This window comes from Ornithorhynchus anatinus, chromosome 1 (assembly GCF_004115215.2).
Source record: "Ornithorhynchus anatinus isolate Pmale09 chromosome 1, mOrnAna1.pri.v4, whole genome shotgun sequence".
Classification (NCBI taxonomy): Eukaryota; Metazoa; Chordata; class Mammalia; order Monotremata; family Ornithorhynchidae; genus Ornithorhynchus; species Ornithorhynchus anatinus.
In genome coordinates this window covers 32,931,864-32,947,780 of record NC_041728.1, presented here as the reverse complement: position 1 = coordinate 32,947,780, position 15,917 = coordinate 32,931,864, and the positions used below count along the sequence as shown (strand labels likewise).

Sequence of the window (15,917 nt, the reverse complement as noted above, 5' to 3'; positions counted from 1 at the left end):
AGTCTCATCGCCATTTTACAGATGAGGAAGCTGAGGCCTGGAGAAGTCAAGCGGCTTCCCCAAGGTCACACAGTGGAAAAGCGGTGGAGCTGGGATTAGAACCCATGACCTGCAGAGTTCCAGGCCCAGGTTCTCTACACTATGCCATGCTGCTCCTCTGTATTGCTCAGTAATATTACTTGGTATTGTAAGTGTTCTGTACTGAGCTTACTGGGAAAAGGTTAGTCTAGGGGAAGTGGATAGGCTAGAGGAACAGGTTAGGCTACAGGAAAAGGTTAAGCTATGGGAGATGGTTAGGCTATGGGAAAAGGTTACGCAAGGTGTAAACTTTAGGTTAGGGGAAAGATTAGGCTAGGGAAATGGTCAGGCCAGAGGAAAGGTTTAGGCCATGGGAAAAGTTTAGGGTTAGGCCAGGGGAAAAGGTTAGGCTAGGGCAAAAGGTTAGGCTAGGGTAAATAGGCTAGGGTAAATGGTTAGGCTAGGGGAAAAGGTTACACGAGGGGAAAGGTTAGGCTAGGTGAAAAGGTTAGGTCAGGGAGAAGGGTAGGCTAGGTGAAAAGATGAGGCCAGAGGAAAAGTTTAGGGGAAAAGGTTAGGCCAGGGAAAAGCTTAATTCATGGAAAAGATTAGGCCAGGGGAAAAGGTTAGGCCAGGGAAAAGCTTAGGTCATGGAAAAGATTAGTCTGGGGAAAAGGTTAGGCTAGGGGGAAAGGATAGACTAGGGGAAAAGGTAAGGCCGGGGAAAAGCTTAGGCCAGGAGAAAAGGTTAGGCCAGGAGAAAAGGAAAGGTCAGGGGAAAAGTTTAGGCTAGGGGAAAAAGTTAGACTTGGGGAAAAAGTTAGACTTGGGGAAAAGCTTAGGCCGGGGGAAAGGTTAGGCAAAGGAAAATGGTTAAGCTAGGGGAAAAGGTGAGGCTAGGGTAAATGGTTAGGCTAGGGGAAAAGGTTACACTAGGGGAAAAGATTAGGCTAGGGGAAAAGATTAGGCTAGGGGAAAACGTTAGGCCCGCGAGAAGCTTAAGCTAAGGATAAAGGTTAGGCTAGGGAAAAAGGTTAGGCTAGGGAAAATGGTTAGGCTAGGGTTCGGGGCCAGGCCTGGAAGGAGAAGGGCTGGGAGCCAGGCCTGCAATACAAAGGGGTGGAGGGGGCAAAAGCTAGGCCTGCAGTGCAAAGGGGTGGGGGGGTGGCAAACTGGAATGAGAAGAGTTGCGGCCTGCAAGCCAAAGCCGGGGGGTGGGGGGTGGGGAAAATGAGAAGGATTGGGGGCCAGGCCTGCAAGGCAAAATTGGGGGGCCTAAACTAGAAGGAGGAGAGTTCGGGCCAGGCCTCGAATGAGAAGGGTTGGGGCCAAGCAAAGGCTGGGGAGCCCAAACTGGAACGAGAAGTGTTCTGGGCCAGGCCTGCAAGGTAAAGGCCGGGGGGGGGGGGAGGGGGCAAATTGGAATGAGAGGGTTTGGGGCCAGGCCTGCAAGGCCAAAGCCATGGACCCAAACTGGAACTGGAAGGGCTGGAGACCAAGCCTGCAAGGGAAAGGCAGTGGGGCCCAAACTACAATGAGAAGGGTTGGGGGCCAGGCTTGCAAGGCAAAGGCAGGGGGTGCCTAAACTGTAATAAGAAGAGTTCGGGACAGTCCTGGAGCGAGAAGGGTTGGGGGCCAGGCCTGTAAGGTGAGGGGTGGAGGGTGACCCAAACTGGAACGAGATTTGGGGCCAGGCCTGCAAGGCAAAGGCAGGGGGTCCCAAACTGGAATGAGAAGGGTTGGGGGGGGCCAAGCCTGGAACAAGAACGGTTGGGGGTTAGGCTTGTAACGCAAAGGATGGGGTGGTGAATCGGCAAGGCAAAAACTGGGGAGCCCAAACTGGAACGAAAAGAGCTCAGGGCCAGATCTGGAAGGCAAAGGCAGGGGGGCCCAAACTGGACGAGGAGATTTCGGAGCCAGGCCTGGAACGAGAAGGGCTGGGAGCCAGGTCTGCAATGCAAAGGCGTGGGGGGGCAAACCGGAATGAGAAGTGTTGTGGTCCAGGCCTGCAAGCCAAAGCCAGGGGGTGGGGAGCAGGGCAAATAAAAAGGGTTGCGGGACAGGCCTGCAAGGCAAAGTTGGAGGGCCTAAACTAGAAGGAGGAGAGTTCAGGGCCAGGCCTGGAATGAGAAGGGTTGGGGGCCAGGCCTGCTAGGCAAAGGTGGGGGAGCCCAAACTGGAACAAGAAGGGTTCTGAGCCAGCCCTGCAAGGTAAAGGCAGGGAGGGGGCCCAAACTGGAATGAGGGGGTTGGGAGCCATGCCTGCAAGGCCAAGGCGGGGGGCCCAAACTGGAACTGGAAGGGCTGGGGGCCAGGCTTGCAAGGCAAAGGTGGCGGGGCCCAAACTGGAACCAGAAGGATTTGGGGCCAGGCCTGGAATGAGAAGGGTTGGGGGCCAGGCCTGCAAGGCAAAGGCAGGGGGGTCCCAAACCGGAATGAGAAGAGTGGGGGGCCAAGCCTGGAACAACAAGGGTTGGGGGTTAGGCCTGTAATGCAAAGGATGGGGTGGCAAATCGGCAAGGCAAAAACTGGGGAGCCCAAACTGGAACGAAAAGGGCTCGGGGTCAGATCTGGAAGGCAAAGGCAGGGGGGCCCAAACTGGAAATAGGAGGGATCGAGGCCAGGCCTGGAACGGGAGGGGCTGGGTGCTAGGCCTGCAAGGCAAAGAATGGGGGGGGGCAAATCTTCAAGGCAAAAACTGGGGAGCCCAAACTGGAACGAGAAGGGTTGCAGACCAGGCTTGCAAGGCAAAGGCAGGGGTGCCCAAACTAGTACAAGAGGGTTGGGGGCCAGGCCTGCAAGGCAAAGGCTGGGGGCCCAAACTGGAACAAGAAGAGATCGGGGCCAGGCCTGGAACGAGAAGGGTTGGGGGCCAGGGCTGCAAGGCAAAGGATTGCAGCAGGGGGTGGGGGAGGATAAATCTGCAAGGCAAAAACTGGGGAGCCCAAACTGGATCACTAGGGGTTGGGGGCCATGCCTGCAAGGCAAAGGCAGGGGGGGCCTAAACTGGAACAAGAATGGGTCAGGGCCAGGCCTGGAACAAGAAACATTCTGGGCCAGAACTGCAAGGCAAAGGCGAAAGTGCCCAAACTGGAATGAGAAGGGTTCGGGCCAGACCTGGAAGGCAAAGGCTGGAGAGGCAAACCTTGAATGAGAAGTTTTCGGGTAGGTCAGGAAGGCAAAGACAGAGGGGCCCAACCTGAAATGAGAAGGGTTCGGGGCCAAACCTGCAAGGCAAAGGCTGTGGGGCCCAAACTGGAATGAAAAGGATTCGGAGCCAAACGTGCAAGGCAAAGGCTGTGGGGCCTAAACTGGAACGAAAAGGATTCGGAGCCATACCTGAAAGGCAAAGGCTGTGTGGCCCACCCCTGAACAAATAACTTTCGGGGCCAAATCTGCAAGGCAAACTCTAGGGGGTCAAAACTGGAACCTAAAGCATTCAGGTCCACACCTGCAAGGCAAAGGCTGCAGGGCCCAAATTGGACCCAAAAGGGTTGGGGGCCAGACCTGCTAGGAAAAGACACGCGGCCAGGCCTGCAAGGCAAAGGATGGGGTGGTAAATTGGCAATGCAAAAATTGGGGAGCCCAAACTGGAACAAGAAGGGGTCAGGGCCAGGCCTGCAAGGTAAAGGCGGTGGGCCCCAAACTGGAATGAGAAGGGTTGGGGATCAGGCCTGCAAGGCAAAGGCGGGGGGACCCAAACTGGAACAAGAAGGGTTGGGGGCCAGGACTGCAAGGCAATGGCAGGGGTGCCCAAACGGGAACGAGAAGTGTTCGGGGCCAGGCCTGGACCGAGAAGTATTGGGGGCCAGGTCTAAGAGATCAAGTCTGGAGGTGCAAATCCGCAAGGCAAAAACTGGGGAGCCCTAACTGGAACGAGAAGGGTTGGGGGCCAGGCCTGGAATGAGAAACGTTGGGGGCCATACCTAATAATAATAATAATGTTGGTATTTGTTAAGCGCTTACTATGTGCCGAGCACTGTTCTAAGTGCTGGGGTTGACATAGGGGAATCAGGTTGTCCCACGTGGGGCTCACAGTCTTGATCCCCATTTTACAGATGAGGGAACTGAGGCACAGAGAAGTTAAGTGACTTGCCCACAGTCACACAGATGACAAGTGGCAGAGCTGGGATTCGAACTCATGAGCCCTAACTCCAAAGCCCGTGCTCTTTCCACTGAGCCATGCTGCTTCTCCGCAAGGCAAAGGCGGTGGGCCCCAAACTGGAATGCAAACTGGAATGCAAGGCAAAGGATGGTGGGAAAATCTGCAAGGCAAAAACTGGGGAGCCCAAACTGGAACAAAAAGGTCGGGGGGCCAGGCCTGCAAGACAAAGACCGGGGGTCCCTAATTGGAACAGGAGAGGTCAGGGCCAGGCCTGGAATGAGAAGAGTTGGGGTCCAGGTCTGCAAGGAATAGGCGGGGAAGCACAAACTGGAACAAGAAGGGCTCGGGGCCAGGCCTGGAACGAGAAGGGTTTTGGGCCAGGCCTGCAAGGTAAAGCTTGCGGGGCCCAAACTGGAACGAGAAGGCTTTGGGGCCAGGTCTGCAAGGCAAAGGCAGGGGGCCTAATCTGGTATGAGAAGGGTTGGGGACCAGGCCTGCAAGGTAAAAGGTGGGGGAGCCCAAACTTGAACGAGAAGGATTCAGGGCCAGATCTGGAAGGTAAAGGCAGGGGGGCCCAACCTGGAACCAGTAGGGTTCGAGCCAAGGCCTGGAACGAGAAGGGTTGGGGGCCAGACCTGCAATGCAAAGGATGGGGGGCAACTCTGCAAGGTAACAAGTTGTGAGCCCAAACTGGAACGCTAAGGGTTGGGGGTCAGCACTGCAAGGCAAAGGTGGTGGACGGTGGGGGGCAAAACTGGAACGAGAAGGCGGGAAGGGCTTGGGGCCAGGCCTGGAAAGAGCAGGGTTGGGGGCTAGGTCTGCGAGTCAAAGTCCTGGGGGGGCAAATTTGCAAGACAAAAAATGGGGAGCCAAAATTGGAACTAGAAGGGCTGGGGGCCAGGTCTGTAACACGAAGGGTTGGGGCCAGGCCTACAAGGCAAAAGTAGGGTGGGCCCAAACTGGAATGAGAAGCGTTCGGGTCCAGGTCTGGAAAGAGATAGGTTGGAGGAAGGTCTGAGAAGCAAAGTCTGGGGTGGCAATCTGCTAGGAGTAAAGGTTAGGCTAGGGGAAAGGTTAAGCTACAGAAAATGGTTAGGTTAGTTGTAAAGGTTAGTTTAGAGGAAAAGGTTAGGCTAGGGGAAAGGGGAAGGCAAAGACAGGGGGAACAAACCTGGAAAGAGAAGGTTTCAGGGGAGGCCTGGAAGGCAAAGGCTGGGGATGGGGGGTGCCCAACATGGAACGAGAAGGGTTCGGGGTCAGGCCTGGAAGGCAAAGGTGGGGGGGCCCAACCTGGAATGAGAAGGGTTCAGGGCCAGGCTTGGAAGGCAGAGGTGGGGGGACCAGGCCATGTAGTCACAGGCGGAGGGGCCAAACCAGGAAGGATAAGGAATTGGGGCCAGGCCTGGATGACAAAGACGGGGAGGCCAGACCTGGAAAGCAAAGGCGGAGGGCCCCAACTGCAATGCAAAGGCCGGGGGGCAAAACCTGGAATGAGAAGTGTTTGGGGCCAGGCCGGGGAGGCAAAGGCGGGCGGGCCCAACTTCGAATGAGAAGGGTTCGGGGCTATGTCTGGAAGGAAAAAGTAGGAGGACCAAACTTGGAAAGAGAAAGAGAAGGGTTTGTGACCAGGTCAGGAAAGCAAAAGTTGAGGGGGAAGGGGAGCAGGCTGGGAAGGTAAAGGAAGGGTGGGCAAACCTGGAATTAGAAGGGTTTAGGGCCAGGCCTGGAAGGCAAAGAGGGGGGCTCAGGCCGGGAAGGCCAAAACGGGGAGGGAAACCTGGAATGAGAAGGGTTCAGGGCCAGGCCTGGAAGGCGAAGGCCAGGAGGGCATGCAGGGAAAGCAAAGGTGGTGGGGGGGTGGGGGACAAACCTGGAACGAGAAGGGTTCGGGGCCAAACCTGGAAGGCAAAGGTGGAGGGGGGGCGGGCAAACCTTGAACAAGAAGAGTTCAGGGACAGGCCTGGGGGCCCCAAACTGGAACGAAAAGGTTTCGGGGCCAAACCTGCAAGGGTAACTCTAGGGGTCCCAAACTGGAATGAAAAGGATTCGGGGCCAAACCTGCAAGGCAAACTCTAGTGGGGCCCAAACTGGAATGATGCCAACAATTATGGCAAAGGCTGTGGGGCCCTAACTGAAACGAAAAAGGGTTCAAGGTCATAGCGGCAAGGCAAAGGCTGCAGGGACCAAAATGAAACCAAAATGGTTAGGTGCCAAACTGGCAAGGAGAAGCATTCGGGGCTAAAACTTAAAAAAAAAAGGCTGCGGGGCCCAAACCTGAATGAAAAGGGTTGGGGGCCAAACCTGCAAGACAAAAACTGGGGCGGCAAACCTGGAATAAAATGGGTTCCGGGCCAAACTTGCGAGGCTAAGGCTGTGGGGCCAAAGTGGAACCAAAAGGCTTTGGGGCCAAACCTGCAAGGCAAAGGGGACCCCAAATGGAACCAAAAGGGTTCGAGGCCAAAGATGCAAGGCAAAGGCTGCAGAGCCCAAACTGGCACTAAATGGGTTCTGGGCCAAACCTCCAAGCAAAGGCTGCGGGGCACAAACTGGAACCAAAAGAGTTTGGGGCCAATCCTGCAAACCAAAGGCTGAGGGGCAAACCTGCAAGGCAAAGGCTGCGGGGCCCAAATAGGCCAAGGGAAAAGGTTAGGCCAAAGGAAAAGATTAGGCCATGGGATAAGTTTAAAGGTTATGTTAGAGAAAAAGGATAGGCTAGGGGAAAAGTTTAGGCTAGGGGAAAAAGTTAGGCTAGGAGAAAAGGTTAGGGCAGGAGATGTTAGTCTCGGTATAAAGGTTAGGTTAGGGGATAACTTTAGGTTCGGGAAAAGGGTTAGGGTAGAGTTAAAGGTTATGCTAGGGGAAAACATTAGGCTAAGTGAAAAAGTAAGACTAGGGGAAAAGATTAGGCTAGGTGAAAAGGTTAGGCTGGGAAAAGCTGAGGCCAGGGGAATAGGTTAGTCGAGAGGAAAAGGTTAGGCAAGGGGAAAAGATTAGTCTAGGGAGAATGTTAGGCCAGGGAAAAGACCAGGCTAGGGGAAAATGTTAGGCCAGGGTAAACGGTTGGGACAGGGAAAAGTTTCGGCCATGAAAAAGATTATGCTAGGAGAAAGGTTTGGACTATCGGAAAGGTTAGGCTATGGGAAAAGTTTAGCCTACGGGAAAAAGTTAGGCGAGGGGAAAGGTTAGGCTAGGGGTAAACATTAGGCTAGGAGAAAAGGTTAGGGTAAGGAAAAAGGTTAGGCTAAGGGAAAAGTTTAAGCTAGGGGAAAAGTTTAGGCAGGGAGAAAATTTTAGGTTAGGGGAAAATGTTAGGGTAGGAGAAAAGGTTAGGCTAAAGGAAAAGGTTAGACTAGGGGGAAAAGATAGGCTAGGGGAAATATTAGGTTGGGGAAAACATTAGGCTAGGGGAAAAGGTTAGGCAGGGTGCAAAGATTAGTTTAGGGGAAAAGCTTAGGCAAGATGAAAAGTTTAGGTTAGGGGAAAAGGTTAGACTAGGGGATAAGGTTAGGCCAGTGAAAAGGTTAGGCCAGTGAAAAGGTTAGACCAGTGAAAAGGTTAGATTTAGGGAAAAGGCTAGGCTAGGGGAAAAGTTTAAGATGGGGAAAAGTTTATGTAGGCAGAAAATTTTAGGTTAGGGGAAAAGGTTAGACTAGGGGAAAAGGTTAGGCTAAGGGAAAAGGTTAGTCTCGGGGAAATGCTTAGGTTAACCTGAAAGGCAAGAGCAGGGAGTCCAACCTGGAATGAAAAAGGTTCGGGACCAAACCTGCAAGGTAAAATTTGTGGGGCCCAGACTGGAACGAAAGTGTTCAGGGCCAAACCCAAACCAAAAGGTTAGGCAGTGTGCCAAGTTTAGTTTAGGGGGAAAGCTTAGGCTAGGGGAAAGGGTTAGGCAAGGTGAAAAGTTTAGGTTGGGGAAAAGGTTAGGCTAGGGGAAAGGGTTAGGTCAGGGTAAAATCTTAGGCCAAGGGTAAAGATTAGGCTATGGGAAATGGTTAAGTAATGGGATAAGGTTAGGCTAGGGAAAATGTTAGGCTAGGGGAAATGTCAGGCTAGGGAAAATGTCAGGCTAGGGGAAATGTCAGGCTAGGGGAAATGTTAGGCTAGGGGAAATGTTAGGCTAGGGGGAAAGGTTAGGATATGGAAAAAGGTTACGTGGGATAAAGTTTAGGCTGGGGTAAAGCTTAGGCCAGGTGAAAAGGTTAGGTGAGGGGAAAAGGTTAGGCAAGGGGAAATGGTCAGGCGAGGGTAAAAGTTTAGTCACGGGGAAAAGCTTAGGTGAGGGGAAAAGCTTAGGCTACCAGAAAAGTTTAGGCAAGGTCTAAAGTTTAGTTTAGGAGGAAAGGTTTGGCTAGGATAACGGGTTAGGCTAGGGTAAAATGTTAGGCTATGGGAAATGGCTACGTTAGGGGAAAGGTTAGACTTGGGAAGGGTGTTGGGCTAGGGGAAAAGTTTGAATAGAGGAAAAGTTAAGGCTAGGGGTAAAGGATTGGCCAGGGGAAAGGATAGGCCAAGGGAAAAGGGTTGGCTCAGGCAAAAGGTAGGCCAAGGGAAAAGGGTAGGCTCAGGGAAAAGGTTAGGTCAGGGGTAAAGGTTAGGTTAGGGGAAAAGTTTAGGCTAAAGGAATAGATTAGCCTAGGGGAAAATGTTAGTCTCGGGGAAATGTTTAGGCTAGGGGAAAAGGTTAGGCCAGGGAAAAGATTAGAAAAGGAAAGGTTAGGTTACGGGAAAAGACTAGGCTAAAGGAAAAGTTTGGGCTAGGGTACCATCTTAGGCTGGGGGATAAGCTTAGGTAGGGTAAAAGGTTAGGCTAGGGGAAAAGGTTAGGCTAAAGGAAAAGTTTAGACCAGAGCAAAAGGATACGCCAGGGGAAAAGGTTAGGCTAGGGGAAAAGTTTAGGCTAAAGGAATAGATTAGGCTAGGGGAAAAGGTTAGTCTCGGGGAAACCTTCAGGCTAGGGGAAAAGGTTAGGCCAGGGAAAAGATTAGAAAAGGGAAAGTTTAGGTTATGGGAAAAGATTAGGCTAAGGGAAAAGGTTGGGCTGGGGAAAAGCTTAGGCTAGGGTAAAAGCTTAGCCTAGGGGAAAAGCTTAGCCTAGGGGAAAAGCTTAGACCAAGGGGAAAGCTTAGACTGTGGGAAATGGATAAGCTAGAGAAAAGGGTTAGGCAAGGGAAAAAGTTTAGATGAGGGAAAAGATTAGGCTAGGGGAAAAGTGAGGTTAGGGGAAAATTTTAAGCTAGGGGAAAATGTTGGGGAAGGGGAAATGGTTAGGAGAGGGAAAAAGTTAACCTAGGGGAAAAGGTTGGGCTAGGGGAAAGAATAAGATAGGGGAAAAGATTAGACCAGGGGAAAAGGTAAGGCCAGGGAGGTTAGGCCAAGGAGGAGGTTAGGCCATGGGAAAAGGGGAAAAGGTTAGGCCAGGGAAAATTTGGGCCAGGGGAAAAGGTTTAGGCACAGGGAAAAGGTTGGGATAGGGGTAAAGGTTAGGCCAGGGGAATGGGTAAGGCTAGGGGAAAGATTAGGCTAGGGGAAAGAATAAGCTAGGGAAAATGTTAGGCTAAGGGAAAAGGGTAGGACAGGGGTAAAGGGTAGGCCAGGGGAAAAGGTAGGCCAGGGGAAAAGGTTAGGCCAGGGGAAAAGTTTAGGCTAGGGAAGATTTGGACCAGGGGAAAAGGTTAGGCCAGGGGAAAGGTTTAGGCACAGAGAAAAGGTTAGGATAGGGGTAAACGTTAGGCTAGGGGAATAGGTAAGGCTAGGGAAAATGTTAGGCTAAGGGAAAAGTTTAGGCTAAAGGAAAAGCTTAGGCTAAGGGAAAAGTTTAGTCTAGGGAAAAAGGTTAGGCTAGGGGAAAAGGTTAAACTAGGGGAAAAGGTTAAGCTAGGGGAAACATTTAGGTTAGGGGAAAATATTAGGCTAAGGGGGAAAGTTGGGGAAAGGGAAATGGTTAGCAGGGGGAAAAGGTTAGGCTAGGGGAAAGGTTTAGGCTAGGGGAAAGGTTTAGCCTAGGGGAAAAGGTTAGGCTAGGGGGAAAGGTTAGGTCGGAGAAAAGTTAGGCCAGGGAAAAGCTTAGATCATGGAAAAGATTAGACTAGGGGAGAAGGTTAGGCTGGGGAAGGTTAGGCTATAGAAAATGGTTGGTCTAGGGAAAAATGTTAGGTCAGGGAAAAGCTTAGGCTATGGTAAATTGTTAGGCTCGGGGAAAAGGTTACACTAGGGAAAAAGGTTAGGCTAGGGGAAGAGGTTAGGCCAGGGACAAAGTTAGGCTAGGGGAAATATTTCTGCTGTGGAAAAGGTTAGGCCAGAGAAAAGGTTAGACTATGGGAAATGGATAAGCAAGGGGAAAAGCTTAAGCCAGGACAAAGATTATGTAAGGGAAAGGTTCGGGTAGGGGAAATGTTTTGGCTAGGGGAAAAGCTTAAGTCAGGGAAATGGTTAGGCTATGGTAAATGGTTAGGCTTGGGGAAAATGTTAGGCTAAGTGAAAACGTTAGGCCAGGGAGAAGGTTAGGCTAGGGGCAAACTTTAGGCTAGAGAAAAAGCTTAGGCCAGCGGAAATGTATAGGGCAAGGGAAAAGTTTAGGGTAGGGGAAATGTTACATCAGGGGAAATTTTAGGCTAGGGCAAAAGCTTAGGCTCGTGGAAAGGTTAGGCTCGGGGAAAGGTTAGGCTAGGGGAAAAGGTTAGGCTAGGGCAAAGGTTTAGGCAAGGGGAAAGGTTAGTCTACGGGAAAAGATTAGGCAAGGTGTAAAGTTTATACTAGGGGAAAGGTTAGGCTAGGGAAAAGGACAGGCCAGGGGAAAAGGTTAGGCCATGGGAAAAGTTTAAGTCGGGGCATAGGTTATGCTAGGTGTAAATGTTAGGTTAGGAGAAAAGCTTGGCCTAGGAGAAAGGGTTAGGCTAGGGGGAAAGCTTAGAACGGGGAAAAGATTAGGGCAGGGGAAAAGTTTAGGGTAGGGGAAAATGTTACATCAGGGAAGAGTTAGGTTAGGGCAAAAGGTTAGGCGAGGGGAAAGGTTAGTCTATGGGAAAAGATTAGTGTACGGGAAAAGATTAGGCAAGGTGTAATGTTTATATTAGGGGAAAGGTTAGGCTAAGGAAAAGGTTAGCCTATGGGAAAAGGTTAGGCCATGGGAAAAGTTTAAGTCAGGGCATAGATTATGATATGTGTAAATGTTAGGTTGGGGGAAAAGCTTGGGCTAGGGGAAAGGGTTAGGCTAGGGGAAAAAGTTAGGCCTGGGGATTAAGGTAGGCCAGGGAAAAGGGTTAGGCTAGGAGAAAAGGTTAGCCTAGAGGAAAAGGTTAGGCTGGAGGAAAAGGTTAGGCAAGGGGAAAGGTGAGGCCAGGGGAAAGGTGAGCCAGAGGGAAAAGTAAGCTTTTGGGAAAAGGTTAGGCTAGGTGCAAAGGTTAGGTTGGGGAAATGCAGATTAGGTTAGGGGAAAAGCAGGTAAGGTTAGGGGGAAAGCAGGTAAGGTTAGGGGGAAAGCAGGTAAGGTTAGGGGGAAAGCAGGTTAGGCCAGGGGAAAAACAGGTTAGGCCAGGGGAAAAAGATGGGGTAGGGGAAAAGTTTAGGTTAGTAAAAAAGTTAAAGCTAGGGGAAAAGTTTAGGCTGTGGGAAAAGGTTAGGCTGTGGGAAAAGGTTAGGCCGTGGGAAAACGTTAGGCCAGGGGAAAAGGTTAGGCCAGGGGAAAAGGATAGGCTAGGGGAAAAGGATAGGCCAGGGGAAAAGGATAGTTAGGCAAAAACGTTAGGCTGGGGAAAGGATAGGCTAGGGTTCAGGTTAGGCTATGGGAAAAGGTTAGGCCAGGGGAAGAGGTTAGGCTAAGGCAAAAGGGTTGGCTAGGGGAAACGTTTAGGCTAAGGGAAAAGGTTAAGCTAGGGGGAAAGTTTAGGCCAGGTCAGAAGGTTAGACTAGGGGAAAAGGTTAGACTAAGGGAAAAGGTTAGGCTAAGGGAAAAGGTTAGGCTAAGGGAAAATGGTTAAGCCAGGGAAAAGGATAGGTGAGGGAAAAGGGTTAGGCTAGGTGAAAAGATTAGACTAGGGGAGAATGTTGGGGTAGGAGAAAAGGTTAGGAGAGGGGAAAAGGTTAGCTTAGGGGAAAAGGTTAGTTTAAGGGAAAGAATAGGCTAGGGGAAAACAGACTAGTAGAAAAGCTTAGACCAGAAGAAAAAGTTAGGTCAGGGGAAAAGATAGGCCAAGGGATAAGGTTAGGCTAGGGGAAAAGTTTAGACTAGGATAAAAGTAAGGCTTGTGGTCAGATTAGGTTAGTGGAAGAGTTTAGGCCATGGGAAGAGGTTAGCCTAGGGGACTAGGTTAGGCTAGGGGAAACAGGCTAGGGAAAAGGGTTAGGTCAGGGGAAAACATTAGGCCAGGGGAAAATGTTAGGCCAAGTAAAAGGTTTAGGTGAGGGGAAACGTTTAGGAGAGGGGAAAAGGTTAGGCAAGGGAGAAGGTCAAGCCAGGGAGAAGTTTAGGCTAACGGAAAAGGTTAGGCTAGGGGATAAGCATAGGCTAGGGGAAAAAGTTAGGCTAGGGAAAAAGGTTAGGCTATGCAAAATGGTTAGGCCAGGGCAAAAGGTTAGGCAAGAGGAAAAGGTTAGGCCAGGAGAAAAGGTTAGGTCAGGGGAAAAGTTTAGGACAGGGGAAAAGGTAAGGCTGTGTTAAAGGGTTAGGTCAGGGAAAAGAACAGGCCAAGGTAAAATGTAATGCTAGGCAAAACGCATCAGGCTAAGGGAAAGTTAGGCTAGTGGAAAAGGCTAAGCCAGAGGAAAAGATAAGGATAGGGGAAAATGTTAAGCTAGGATAAAGGTTAGGCCAGGGGAAAAGGTTAGGCCAGGGGAAAAGGTTAGGCCAGGGGAAAAATTAGGCTGGGGAAAGGTTTAGGCTAGGGGAAAAGGTTAGGCTAGGGAGGAGGTTCAGCTAACAGAAAAGGTTAGTCTAGGTGAAGAGGTAAGGCTGTGGCAAATTGTTAGGCTAGGGGAAAGGGTTAAGCTAAGGGAAAAAGTTAGGCCTGGGAAAAAGAGCAGACCAGAGAAAAAGTTTGCACTAGGAGAAAAGGTTAGGCTAGGGGAAAAGGTTAAGCTAAGGGAAAAGATTAGGCCAGGGGTAAGATTGGGCTGGGGAGAGGTTAGGCTATGGGAAAACACTGGGGCAGGGAATAAGGTTCGGTTACTGAAAAGTTTTAAGCTATGGGAAAAGGTTAGGCTAGGGGAAAAGATTAGGCTAGGGAAAACGGTGAGGTTAGGGGAAATGGTGAGATTAGGGGAAATGGTGAGGTTAGGGGAAAATGTTTGGCCAGCGGAAAAGGTGAGGCTAAGGGAAATGGTTAGGCCAGGGGAAACATGTTAGGTCAGGGGAAAAGATTAGGTCAGGGGAAAAGGTTAGGCCAGGGGAAAAGGTTATGCTAATGAAAAAGTTAGGCCGGGGAAAACGTTAAGCTAGGGGAAAAGGATAAGCTATGGTGGAAAGGATAGGCCAAGGGAAATGGCTAGGAGATGGGCAAAGGTTAGGTTAGGGGAAAGCTTAGGGGGAAAGTATCTCTAGCATGAAGGTCACGTGTTCTGGTCCCAACCCTGCCCTTTATCTGCTATGTAAGCCTGGGCACTTCACTTCTCTGTGACTCAGTTACCTCATTTGTAAAATGGGCACTGAGACTGTGAGCCCAGATCCATCAGGGACTGTGTCCAACCCAATTGGCTTATGTCCACCCACTGCTTAATATAGCACCTCCTGACACATAGTAAGCACTTCAAAAATACCATCATTATTAATATGAGAGTTTGTCCATAGAAACACAAATTCCAAACAGCTTTCTAGTGGGTCTCATCTCCGTCTTGACTCCCACCCTACCTTCCCATCTTGTCTCAGTTCCCTCCTCCCAGCCCATATGGCCAGCACGCTGACACTGGACCCAAGGAACAGTCAGGGCAACCTGGCCCTTCAAAGCGGACAGACCGCAACTCTCCCCACCTTCAGAGAGCTATTAAATTCCCATCTTCTCCAAGAGATCTTCCCCAACTAAGACCCATATTTCCTCTATTTCATAATAATAATGATGTTATTTGTTAAGTGATGATGATGCCTTTTCCTCAAGGGTCTGGATGTCCAGCAGCTATGTAAGGGATAATTCACTTTCTAATACAATGGCTACTTTGTCCTTCCCACCCTCACCCCTCATCACTCACGTGGAGCCCACTCAACTCTTCTCAGAGAAGAATGGGGAGGACACACTGATGGGCAGTATCCTCCACCTAGCACTATATTGCCAGAAGCCACCAGCACTCACAACAGGGTTTCTTCCCTGGGAAAAGAGAATGGAAAGAGTGACCTACATATACACACTCACTTTATTTCTCCTTCCAGCTCACCCATGCATATGGTCCAAACCACTAAGCACTGAAATATTCACATCACAGCAATTAGGTATGTACTCTTATATTCAGATCCTTCCCTTACCTGTACTGTATCATCTGGGTCCACCCCATAAAACTGATGGTGGACCTCTAAGATTGAAAGGGGATTCTTGGAGCATGCAGAAGACAAGAACACCTGAAGGTATTAGGAAGGGAGGCACCATAACAAGAGCAGAAAAGTGGGGACAGGTATACTGAGGTAGTGTGTTAGAGCTGCAGGGAATGTGTTTGCTAATTCTGTCCCATGTTGGGCTCACAGTCTTAATCCCCCATTTTACAGATGAGGTAACTGAGGCCCAGGGAAGTTAAATGTCTTGTCCAAGGTCACACAGCAGACGAGTGGTGGGGCTGAGACTAGAACCCACATCCTCTGGCTCCCTAGCCCGTGTTCTTTCCATTAAGTGACACTATGCATCCTCCCACCCACGACAGGGACATGAGGTCAGGATAGGTGAGGGATGATTACCGCCCTCTCCACAAGAACCTGCAGGGAGGTCATTAGGGAAATTACCTGACATAGAAACTCTCCCAGCTACCAAGCCAGAAAGCACCTAGCCAGATTCACTCTTAACATTACACTGACCCCATCCCCTGCACCCGCCCAACTCCCTCAGAGACAACCACTGAGGAGTTCCAGCTCTGGAGGGACTAAGGATGTGCATGGTGACCCTGTGGACAGGACTGTGGGTTCAAGGAGGATTACCCCATCTATAGAATTAAGGGTCTTGGATCTTAGCGCCACAGTCAAGCCCAACAGAACCAGTTTCGTCCACAGAGCTTTAGCCCCAGTTTATAGGACCAGCCTCAGTGCTGAGAGTGATAGGCCCCTCTGCTCACCACCTCCTTCCTCTCCTGCCATAACCTTTAATCATCCACACATGCCCCCATCACCTTCCCTTAGAGATGGAAACTCAGCTCCTCTGCACCCTCCTTAAAGGAAGACCAGTCTTCACAGCCAGGTAGTATAAGAAGCTTCTGGCAAGCAAAGAGGCTGGTCCCTCTCTTCCTATCACCAGGATCCCTTAGACATCCACATCCAGATGGCTTTGAGTTGAGTTTAGGAAGCTCCTGCAAGATCCAGCCTGCTCATCCTGTCTCATGTGGACCACATCCATCCTTACCCACCCCCACACAGCCTCCCACCTATATAGTGGGATGTAGGTGAAGTGGGAGACTTTTACAGTGGTCTCCCAGAACATTAAGAGCCCTAATGAAATTGTTTCTTCTTCAGTAAGCCTTCCCTGACCGAAACTCACATCCTCCCCAAGTCCAACCCCACCACGCACTTTATTTACCCTTTCAACTTACCCATGCACTTAGGCTCACCCACCAAGTACTGAACTACACACCCCACAACAATTAGGTATATATCCTTCCACTTAGAACCTTA

At 50.6% G+C, this 15,917-nt stretch overlaps 1 protein-coding gene across 1 annotated transcript in view; it reads right to left on the bottom strand.

Annotated features, from left to right (window-relative positions):
• LOC114809177 (sodium bicarbonate transporter-like protein 11) overlaps positions 1 to 15,917 on the bottom strand; it is a 78,216-nt gene that overhangs the window by 28,761 nt on the left and 33,538 nt on the right.